The sequence below is a fragment of the Zingiber officinale genome, chromosome 1B (assembly GCF_018446385.1).
Source record: "Zingiber officinale cultivar Zhangliang chromosome 1B, Zo_v1.1, whole genome shotgun sequence".
Lineage (NCBI taxonomy): Eukaryota > Viridiplantae > Streptophyta > Magnoliopsida > Zingiberales > Zingiberaceae > Zingiber > Zingiber officinale.
Window position 1 is genome coordinate 116834849 of NC_055986.1, and position 12575 is coordinate 116847423.

Consider the following 12575-nt stretch of genomic DNA (forward strand, 5'->3'; position numbering starts at 1 on the left):
CTAAACATGATGTCATGACATGTGAGGGCAAACAATCATGGCAAGATTTAGCATAAATAAATATACCTAGATTACCTATCTAAGTATCCTTAACCACTTTGCTAATCTAAATTTAACCCTTGATTGCCCTAAAATGCCAAAATCCTAATTTTGACACTTCTTGAACTCTAGATTAATTCATGCCACTTAAAGATCAAATTTATCCTCAAAACTTGGCATGTTTCATTTTTCCTTGAGAGTCTCTAGATTTTCCCAAATTGTGCCAATTAAAATCATTCTTTTCCATAATGGCACATTTTACTCTTCCAAGGAGTAAATGATAATTCCATTTCATTTTCAAAGGTTCACAAAACCTTGAAAATGCTCTTTGAGTGTCAATTTCCTCAAAGTTGGGTTAACTACCCTTCTTATTGGAGTTGACACTCTCTAACCCATTTATGGGGTAGAGAAGATGCTCATAGGAACCCAATACCTATTAGAGCTCATTGGGTTCACTAAATATTCACTAGGGATACCTTCCCTAGCAACCCTCCTAATGACCCTCTTAGGCTTTGAAGCCTTGGTCATTTGGGTCTCATCAAGGTCAACTATAGGGGTGACTCCCCTTGTAACCTTGGTAATGGTCTTCCTAGCCCTAGGTTTTGTTCCATAATCGAATGGAACATTGTGGTAAGTGGGCTTGACCACTTGGGACTTAGATTTGTGACCCAAACCTTTCTTGTCCTGGGACTTTTGACCCTTAGGCCCTAGAGTTGACTTCTCTAAATTTTTAAGGGCCTTTTCTAGGGTATCAAGCCTTGACCTCAAGACTTGATTCTCCTTTTCTAATACCTCAAGTTTTGATTTGTCATTCTTTCTTGAGGTGTTCCTAGGCATGTGTCTAGTTGATTTAGGGTTTCTACCTAGGTTTTCCTTAACCTTAGAAGTGTTAATCCTAGGGTTAGCATTCCTAGTAGTATCCCTATCTAGGTTGACATGTTTAGCACCTAAGCACATGTATTGATTTTTAGTGTTAACATGCTTATCATTATTGACTAATGCAATAAAATTACTAGCATGTATCCTACTAGAATTGCACGAATGAGCCTTAAAAGATACCTTAGGGTTTGCCTTAGCTCCCCCTATCGATGTGCATCCCTTGTCCTTGTGAGGTTTCCTCCCTTCTGACATTGGCTCCTATAGTGTCCCCGTTGCTTGCATTGAAAGCACACCACGTGCTTCTTGCCCTTGCGTGTTGGGACTCCGGCTTCCTTGACCTTTGGTGCCGTTGGAGTCTTCCTAATCTTCTTTGGACATTTGGTCTTATAATGTCCATGTTTCCTACACTAAAAACACATTATGTATAATTTGCTTGAAATCAAACCGTTTGAGTTACCTAGGGTTGTGGATGGAGATGAGCTTTCTTCTTCAACCCTTCCGGAGGTGGGAACTTCTTCTTCTTGCTCCGAACTTGAACAAGAGGAACTCTCCTCCTCTTCTTCCTTGGATGTTGAGTAGCCCTCAACTCCCAATTCGCTCCCTCCATGATGTGAGCTACTTGGCTCACTAGGCTCCTCTTCATGGCTTGAAGTGGAGCTCTCCTCATGGTACTTGGCCAAGTTATCCCACAACTCCTTGGCATTGTTGTATTTACCTATCTTACACAAAACATTAGTAGGTAATGAAAATTCAATTGTTTTAGTTACCTCATTGTTGATCGTGGATTGGTGGACTTGTTCCTTCGTCCACTTGTTCTTCTCTAGAGGCTCTCCTTCTTTATCCATTGGAGGAGTAAACCCTTCTTGTACACAAAACCAGTTCCACATATTAGTCCTAAGAAAATACATCATCCTTACCTTCCAATATGCGAAGTTGTCGTTGTAGAAGGGTGGAATGGTGATGTCTTCTCCGAATTGATCCATCTCTAGCTTGTGCTCCCACGGGTGTGAATCCGTTGAAGAGCGACCTTGCTCGATACCACTTGTTAGGACTGATCGTTCGGCCAGAGGGGGTGAATAGTCCCCCGTCGTTTCTTTCTACAAAACGTGTTAGCGTAGCGGAAAAAAGAAACGAAAGAGAAGAAAACCAAACCTTAACACAAGGATGTAACGAGGTTCGAGATTAGGCTCCTACTCCTCGTAAGGTGGACGAGTCCACCAATCCGCTGGATGAGTCCCTGAGAACCGCTAATACAATATACTCCTTGTGGGTGGAGAAACTCGCCACAACTCGATCAAGAAACAAAGAGTACAAGAACAGAAGAAAAGCAAGACAATATGAATACAATAGCACTCTACCAATTGCTTGCTTTCTTGTCGATTGGAGGTGAAGCAGCAACTTCACAACCCAAACGCAGCAGCTGGTCGACGACTGGAAGCTCACGCGAAGCTTCGGAGGCGAGCTCAATCAAAGCTCAATTGAAGCAGAAGCTTCAGCAGCAGAAGAACAGAAGTTCTAGTAGAAAAGAAGAAGAACATTTTGTGCAGCACCCCTTTATACCGCGAAGAAGACAATGAAGAAACTAGCCGCTACAACGCAACGGCTGACCGATCAGCCACCGATCGGTCTTTGCCCGACGGTCGGGGACCGATCAGACTGTTCGATCGGTCCCCGACCGATCGAAGGCTTCGCTGCAGAGTTGCCCAACTCTCGTGGAATCTGATCGGTCCCTGACCGATCCCACGTGTGAACCTCCCGATCGGTCCCCGGACCGATCAGCTGTTCCTTCCCGAATCGATTACAGAACCCTTCTGTTTGTTATCCGATCGGTCACCGGACCGATCGAGATACCCTAGATCGGTCTGCAGATCGATCCGGAGCTTGGTTTTGCCCAAACCAAGTCCCAAACCTTCCAAACCAATATCCGGTCAACCTCGACCTATTAGTACTTCATCCCTAGCATCCGTCACTCCTTGACTTTCTTTCGCCAAGTGTCCGGTCAATCCTTTGACCTACTTGGACTTTCTCAACACCCATGTCCGATCATTCCCGATCCATCTGGATTTTCCTTGCCCGCTTCACTCACCCGGACTTTCACCGGCTTCACTCACCAGATTTCCACCGCCTAACATCCCGCCAGACTTTCTCACCGCTCGCTTCACTCACCAGACTTTCCAACTGCCTGGCTTCACTCACGTGACTTTCCACACTGCCTAACATCCCAGTTAGGACTTTCCCACTGCCTGGTTTCACTCACCAGGACTTTCTACCTGCCTAACATCCCAGTTAGGTCTTTCCCTCGTGCCAAGCTCCCTGCTTGAACTTCTCCGTGCCAAGTCTCCATACTTGGACTTTTCCAGTGCCAAGTCTCCATTCTTGGACTTTTCCCGTGCCAAGTCTCCACACTTGGACTTCTCGCGTGCCAAGCTCCCTGCTTGGACTTTTCCAGTGCCAAGTCTCCATACTTGGACTTTTCGCGTGCCAAGCTCCTTGCTTGGACTTTTCCCGAATCAGGTCAACCAGGTCAACCTTGACCTAAGGTTGCACCTACAATCTCCCAAACACCTATTCTTTGTCAAACATCAAGAATACAATTCTCTTCTCGTCAAACATCATCAAACATCAAAACACAACTCGAGTTAGGTCAACTCGAGTCAGGTCAACCAGGTCAACCATGACCTAAGGTTGCACCAACAGCAATGACAATTCAACCTCTTGAGTTTTCCTTTGCTCTTGTTCCTGTAGGAGAATGAAATCATGAGAGGCTAAGTCCTGAGCTTGGTCATAAAGACGGGCATTATGGAGCTTCTCTACTTTCTCTAAAATAAGGCTTTTTTGAGAAGCATCTGAAAGAGCTTTCTCTTTCAAAGCAATCTCTAGTCGAAGACCAGAGTGTAACCTCTCCACCTGTAATTCTAACGTCCTTCTGGCAAGCTCTTTGTCTTTCAACAGTTGTTGACATTCCTCCAATTCTTGTCTCAAGGTTCCCAATTGTTGATTTTGCAAGGCCACCTTCTCTTGCCACTGAGCCATATCACTACTAGAAGAAGGCGAAGCAGCCTTCAATGTCTCCAATTGAGCTTTCAACTTATTGTTCTCATGATCTTTAGCTGTAAGTAGTTGATCGATATGTAGACTTGTGGCGAGAAACTAAACAAGAGAATAATGTAAGTTAAAGATGAAGATACAAAGTTAATAACACATAACTAGGAATACTTACAGCCACTGCCTGACGACTATGGCGATCAGCTCGATGGGGGAGACTAAGACCTCGTAATTGCTCATAACCCTGCATCCAAGATTCGGCCAATAAACCTTGCAGTTGCAAAGTGCCATAGCCAGGTGGACTAGAAGGCTGTCCCAATTGAGAAGGTAAGCCCGCAGCCAGTTTAAATAAAGGAGGGGGAATAGAGGAAGCCGGAGACGGAGAAGAAGAGGAGGCAATAGAAGGAAAAGGGGTAGTAGAAGCAGGAGGAGCAGGGTAGGAACTAGATGGAATAGAAGATAGCAGTGTAGGAGGGGTTGTGGCAATTGTGGGAACACTAACAGTTGAAGGACTGACACTGGGAGAAGATCTTCGGCAGGGTGCCCGTTTTGCCCGAGGCCTAGAAGCCAAGGGAGGCAAGGCCAATGCCAAGGATGTAGAAGACATAGGAGGGACAACGACCATCTCAGAGGCAGAAGCAGGGGAAGCTGAAATAATAGAAGAAGAAGGGATAAGTAGACCGGGCCTCATCATCCGAAGAGTAGGATTGGAGATAATATTGGTGGGAGTTATCGGTGTCTTTCCTCTCTCAAAAGAAATAGGCGCCGGAACAAGAGGGGCTTGCACAAAGTGCCAAATAAATCGCCAAAAGGAGAGTCCTTGGCGAGATTTGGCTTTTTAACTAAAGTAACAAAAGGCTCTTCTTCCTCCTCTTCCATGAGTGCGACACCCACTGCTTGCCGTTCTTCTTCGGAAAGCAAGCCCAAAGTAGAGGGATTAGGATCTGATCGGCGAGCCAACAACCATTTCTCTCCAAGATTATTGATAAAGGATTTGGTCATAGCGGAATTCCTGTACATAAAAGCCGGAAGAATAGCATCGACTGAAATACAGAGGATAAACATTATTGTCAAAGAGATATGCTAATCAGCAAAGGCGAAGTAAAATAATTATACTCACCAAAGGAACTATCCAAAGGAGTGTCAATGTTGCCTATCCCGAAGGGAAACATCAAGCCCTCTTCAATCAGATGTGGCAAACTGAATTTCGCTCCTCGCAGTTTAGGTAAAGCAGAAGCAACAGAGGGATCGTTAAGAAGATCATGGGTGTCAGGAAGTGAAGGTAAGTCATGCATCCATTGGACAGGAAACGGAGGGGGAGAAGGGAGACGCATATAGAAAAATGTACGATACCATTCACCTTGAGGAGAAATGCGGTTAAATAGAATGGCCTTAGGACGAGACTGAAACTTGAAAACGCCAACATCTACTCGGCGAGGAATGAAGAAGTGATGAAAAAGACGGGGAGACAAGGGGAAATCCAACAGTTTCGATACCCCAATGAAACCCATTAGAATAGAAAAAGATTGAGGGACGAGTTGGTTTAGTGGGATATCAAAATAACGGCTGACATTGCAGAAAAAAGGATGAAGGGGAAATCTAAAACCTTGTAGGACTTGGTCCCTGAAGATGGAAATACATCCTAAGGGGGGAAGATGTGGACCCTCATGGGGAGCAGGACGAATGATATAGGAAGGAAAACCATAGGTTGCCTGTAAATCCACTTCTTCTGTATCTGTGAGATCAGAAGAACATGAGAGAAACCATGCAGGAGAAGAAACCGCCATAAGGAGAAACAATCACAGAAAAAGGGATCAAGGAAGAAGACGAAAGATGAAGAAAAACAAGAGAAAAACTTCGTAAGCCCTTATCTTTCTTTCTGCCTTGTGCTAAAACCCTTAAGATGAAATAGCAAAAGGAGGAAAAAGGTGCTTGGAGTATCGATCGTCATAAATAGGTGATAATATTGAAGAATAAAATCAGGAGAAAAAAGTAAAGTTAAAAAAGCTACCTTGGAAAAAGGTGTGAGTTTCCTCAGAAGTCTTCTTAGGAAACCCTGACAAGGACAAATAGAAATTAGTACAATAAACTATAAGTTTGAGGTATAAATATGATAAAATGGAAGTTAAGCGTCGGATAGTAGTTAATAGACAAAATCCGTAGATGAAAATCGGGCAGTTTTGATAAATCGGCCGAAACAAAGACCATTTAAAATATATTGACCATAGGCTTATTATAGTAGGGCAGATAATATACGTTATAATAAAACCCAGAGAGACTCGATTACTATGCGGAAGAAGACATGAGGATACAATGGTAAACCGGTCGAGCAATACAAATCGACCGATATCAAGGATAGCATGACGAAGTCGTGTTAAATCGGGCGAGATGTAACTAAGCTATACAATATTGGGCGATATTTATCAATCTTGATATATACCGGTCGATCATTAAGAAAAGACCTATAGGGAAATCTCGCGTTAGGATAAACCAAATAACATTAGATACATTTACAGGAAACAGATATTTATCCCGAGAAAGAGTAAGATTTACAACCCAAAAGGATTAATCAAAGTCACACAAACTTATCATTACAGAATCGCAATAACTCGAACCTAAGTTAGAGTCAACTTAGGGTACAGATCAGGAGGTTTGTTTTCAATTAGTTTGCGTTGTTTAAGAAATTAGGAGGAGGATCGCGAGATAAATAATGATCTTCCTTTAATTGCTGAATCGCCCCTTGAGCTCCTGCAGTAAAAGCAGATAGAATGGACCTCACGATCGGTCTGTTGAACTCGGGGGATTCAATCATGGCCGTGGCTCGCTCCTTATAACGAACATCCTCGCCCCCTTTGTAGACTACCAGCGCCATCTGAGAGGTTTTTAATTCATCTTCTTTGGCAGAAGCCTCAGCTTTAGCCGAATCAAGGGAGATGGTCAAAGAGGCTACCTCATCCTCTTTCAGCTGTAAGGCTTTGAGCTGTTCAGTCAATTCTGCTTCATAATTATCCTTTAGCTCTCCAAGCTTGGAAGTCAATTCTCGATTGAGGTCTGTAACCGATTTAAATTTTGCCTGAAGGTTTTCAATTTGTACTTCGAACTGTTCCTTGTCGGCAGCAGAAAACGCAGTAGAAGACAATGCAACAACCTCTTGCTTTAGCTTGTCATTCTCCGATCGCAACCTCTGGTTCTCAGTATATAGGTTGTGCAGTAATCGAGAGATACCCATATTTTCTAGCCATCGCTGGAAATGTAATGAAAGGGCATAAGATAATAGTTGAGAAATAAAGAATAGGCGTTGATAAGCATACCTGATTATCCTTGTGAGAAAAGCGATCAATTGCCTCAGCAATAGAAAGCTCTTCAAAAAGGGGACGAACTTCGTCCCAAGAGCTGGCAAAAGAACCCCCTAATAATATAGGGAGAATAGGAATGACAGAAGAACCGGCCGAGAAGGAAGAAATAGGAATAGAGGGGGGAGCAAAGACTAAGTAAGAGGAAAGCGAGGAAGGCAAAGACCCCGAAGTTGGTATGAATAAGGGAAAAGTAAAAGAAACATCTCCAGAGGCGCCGGCACTGGAGAAAGGCTAGGCAGGAAAGTTGAGAGAAGGATAGAGCTCCGCCAGCGTCGGCTCATCAGAAGGAAGGCTACCCGAAGCAAAGCCTTCTGAAACCAACTCGTCAGCAGGAAGAATGAGCCTCCTTTTTGAGGGAGGAGCCCTGGTCAGTTTACGTCCTGGACGCTTGCCTGCGGAAACTTTAGCTATCAATTTACCCGAGCTACTAGGAGACGTGAGCTCAATTAAAGGAAGAGAGGTAGATGAGGAGACAGCAGCAACCACTGGAGAGGTGACAGTGGGTATAGGATTGGGAATGATCTCTACAGCAGGATCCTCAGGAGAGCATTCAGGAACCTCACGAGCCCCTGAAGAGCTAGATACTTTGGCTAAGGAAACCGGCTCTTCAATTGAGGGTGGAGGAGCAATAGTGGCCAAAAACTCAGCTTCCTTGGCACGAAGCAGGTCTTCTTCTACGCGTATTTCTTCGTCAATCAAGGCATCATAAAAGCTTTCCACTGTGTAAAAAAGAAAAACAGTTGAGGCAGTTAAAAGCAAGAAGAAAGGAACAAGATGTTACCTAAGGAAATGTGGGTATCGGGTTTGACGGGGCTTAAACCAAATAGGTATAGAAGCTCGACCTTCAACCATTTCGGGATCGAGAGTCGGTGACCTAATAACTTCTCACAATAAATAGGAAAAGTGGGAAGAAGATGAAACTCTCTAACATCGGGTAAGGGAGGCAAGAAAGATTTCCAAGCATGAGACCAAGGAATAGGTCCCGGAAACTTTAAAAAGAAAAAACGAGATTTCCAGGCTTTGAGAGACGATGACATATCTCCAAAAAGGACCATTTTAGTTCTCGACTGGAATAAGAAGACACCAGGTTCCGAGAACTTGGGGTAGGAAAACATGAAGAAATTTTGAGGAGTAGGAGGAATATCTCGTAGACGAAACAACATGTAAGTACCGCATAGATAACGAAATGCATTAGGGGCAAATTGTTGCAAAGGAATATCAAAATACCGACTTATTTCAATTAAGAAAGGAGGAATGGGGAACCTTAAGCCCCCTATCAACTGATCCCTGAAAAAAGTCACGCAGTTATCAGGGGGATGATGAGGTCGATCATTCGGTGTTGGGAGTATGATTTTATATTCCTTAGGAATTTCATATTGATGACGGATGGATAATCTAGCATTCTTATCAAAAATAGAAGACATATGGACATACCAAGGAGCAATTGCTTCTTCAGCGATGGACAAAGGTATGGTCTAGGGAAACAATGGATTACTTACTAGAGCCAAGAAAGAGGATCGTCGAGAAATGGTGAGCACAAGGTCTGGTTGAAGGCAGCAACAGGAAAAGAACTCTAGAGAAGAAAAAAAGGAAGGACAAGGTTTAAAAAGGAGATGAAGGGTTTAGGGTTTGAAAAACGCACAACTGTCGTTAGATCAGAACATTGGTATCTTAGCAGACGCTGAGGATCGCAATAGAAAGGCAAAAGACCTATGTGACGTGGCGGTCAGAAAAAGTATGTGCCATACCATCATAAAAACATTCACATCGGATGTGATAGGTCGGATCACGTTGGGGTTGGTAACGTCTCGGGGTGCGTTTCTAACACTCTCTCACCTGAAGGAGAACCAATCACTAGCCAAGAAGCTTCGAAAGAAGACGTACATAACTGGGTATAATAAAATAAAAGGGATTGAACTTTTGACTAAGCCCAGGCTAAAGACAAAAGTATTTAAGGATTAAGATTTAGGTGAAGGATAGATTTCAAAATCAATGCCCTTACGAAATACAAACTAGTATATGATCGAAATAATGTTGTATTAGCCGATATGATTTTAAAATTAGTCGTGATATGCCCATGGTTAAGACAACCTCAATCATGATTGCAACATTACATTTACTCTTGTAAATCACAGAAGGTTCCGTAGAATCATTTAATTCAATACAAGAGTCCATTGTTACATTTAGAATCTGATCAAATACATAACGATACATTTTCCCTTAGAACAGTAAACCTCAGGCAAATAACCAAGTTCACAAACACAAGTTCTCACAACATTTAGAAAATTTTAGTCCCACTGGCTTCAAACTTACCATGGAGCAGAGAGGGAAATAACCCACTTCGTCCGAGCTTGTCAAGGCTCACAAGAGGCAATATTTTGCCCGGGACGAAGAAAGCAACAAAAGATAAAAGCTCAAGGGCAATGAGACAGGGAAACATTGATTCATTCCATAATGGAAAAATAAATGTAAAAACCACTTCCCCTCTCAAGCCGTATGAGCTCAGCAAGTGAAGCAACCAATTTTAGCCCAAGGGTACCATGTGCTGTGCCCTTCACACAACACCCATGGGTCATTTGGCTGCCCCTCTATAAGTAGTAAAAATTTCTCTGAAGTTTCTTGAGTCCTTCAGAGCACCTGCATCTTTGGATAGAAGATTTGGACTGCGAGGCTTCATCTCTTAAGACGATCCCTTGAACTCCAGAAGTAACCGAAGCAAAAATCTCAATAAACTCATATATAGATCTCACCTTGTCCAACAAAAGTTGCCCCCAAAGAGGAGGATCCACGACCATGGCCTTAGCAATAAAAGGTGGCAAGGAAGAGAAAGAACTGAGAGGGGTTGTGGGTGAAAAGAAGGTTGTAGCCCTATTTAAAGGAGAAAAAGGCTCACAGGATTGCTATACTTAATTTATTAAGACAGTGGTACACAAAATCTGTGAGGTCATTTCAAAATCTGGAGCAGAGGCACGGGTAGGAAAAGACAGGACCATACTTATGTCTAGTCAGTCGTCTACACCTCCTTCGACTAGACTTGAAGAGAAGGCTAGTGATATGGGTTAGGTTTTATGGGTCTCCCGATGAGGAAAGAAAAGGAATAAAAAAGATAGGTTAATATCGGTCGGGACGTGCCTCCATGATGAAAGTAGGGTAATATCGGCCGGGACATACCTTCAGGAAGGAAATAATCTAATATCGGCCGAAACATACCTCCTAAGCAAAGCTAGGTTAATATCGGTCGGGACGTGCCTCCATGATGAAGGTAGGGTAATATCGGCCGGGACATACCTTCAGGAAGGAAATAATCTAATATCGGCCGAAACATACCTCCTAAGCAAAGCTAGGTTAATATCGACCGGGACATGCCTCCTAAGCAAAGCTAGGTTAATATCGATCGGGATATACCTCCTATGCAAAGTTAAGTCTAACATCGACCGGGACATACCTCCCTGACAGAGTTAGGTTAATATCGACCGGGACATACCTCCCGGGCGAAGTTAGGATAATATCGACCTGGACATATTTTTCGGGCAGAGTTAGGTTAATATCGACCGAAACATACCTCCTAAGCAAAGCTAGGTTAATATCGGTCGGGACGTGCCTCCATGATGAAGGTAGGGTAATATCGGCCGGGACATACCTTCAGGAAGGAAATAATCTAATATCGGCCGAAACATACCTCCTAAGCAAAGCTAGGTTAATATCGACCGGGACATGCCTCCTATGCAAAGCTAAGTCTAACATCGGCCGGGACATACCGCCCAGGCAAAGCTAGTCTAATATCGACCGGGACATATCTCCCGGGCAAAGTTACGTACAATATCGACCGGTGCATATTGTTCAAGAAGAGTCAAGCTAATATCTGCTGGGACATGCCTCCCAAGAGGAGACAAGACCGGTCGATTGACCTATGATGGGGAAATACCTTGGGTAGAATATAATGACTCCGATCGATATAAGGAACGTGGGTGTATTGAATTAATTATAGCAAGAGGGGTAAGATATCCACAGTGTGTAACTATCTGACAGAAAATATATATTGTTTTGGCGGGAAATACGTTTTCATATTATGTTGCAGGTACTAAATGACAAAGAAGGTACATCTGGGGTACGAAAAAGATTTCTTAAAAATCATCTACCACAAGTACGCAGCTGACATCATCTCATAACGAACTCTAACAAACCGGGGTCCACTTCATGACTACGGAGGTTATATGAAGTGGTATAAAAGGGGGAATCTTCTCCGTTGGCCAGGTAAGTTCACAAGTTCACATCATTGCACACATTCATAACCCTAATTTCCAGCTACTGTTCATCATCTTCCTCTTTCTTCCACACCGAGAGAGATCACTGACTTGAGCATCGGAGGGCCTAGCCAGGGATTCTCACCCCGGTCTTAGGTCACTGACGATAGTGTTGGTTGGTCTCTTGTGCGCAGGAAGTCTTGGAAGCTTCGGATCTGGGTTTTTCCTCTTCAGATTTGGATTTCTTCTTCGTCATCGGGTCTTCGTGCGAGGAGGACTCTCGGTAACTCTATTTTTCCCGATCCGCTGTGGGTTTCTCGGATCGGTATTCTGAGGACATCATTCTTCATCATCACGGTGGGTTTATTTCTTCCGAATCTCCGTCGTGTTCAGCTTCTCAGACAAGATCACATACCATGCCATAGGTGCTTGTTTAAGTCCATATAAGACTTTCTTCAATTTATAGACATAATTAGGATGTTCTGGACTCTCAAACCCAAGTGGTTATTCTACGTAGACTTCTTCCTTTATTAGACCGTTTAGGAATGCTGACTTAACATCCATTTGGTATAGTCTAAACCCTTTGTATGCTGCATAACTTAGTAGCATTCTAATGGATTCTAGTCTAGCTACTGGGGCATATGTTTCATCATAGTCAAGTCCTTCTACTTGACTGAACCCCTTAGCAACTAGCCTGACTTTATTTCATGTAATTTCTCCAGTTTCACTTAATTTGTTTCTAAATACCCATTTTATGTCTATTATTTTCTTATTTTTGGGTGGTGGTACCATGTCCCAAACTTTGTTTCGCTCAAATTGAGCTAATTCTTCTTGCATAGCTATGACTCAGTCTGGGTCAAGTAGTGATTCAGGTATGGTTTTGGGTTCAACTTTTGAAATTAAAGATATTTGACTTAGATTTCTGAAGGATGATCTAGTTTGAACTCTAAGATCTGGGTCACCAATTATTTGATCAGTTGGGTGATTTGGGTTGACTCTTATAGTTCTAGGG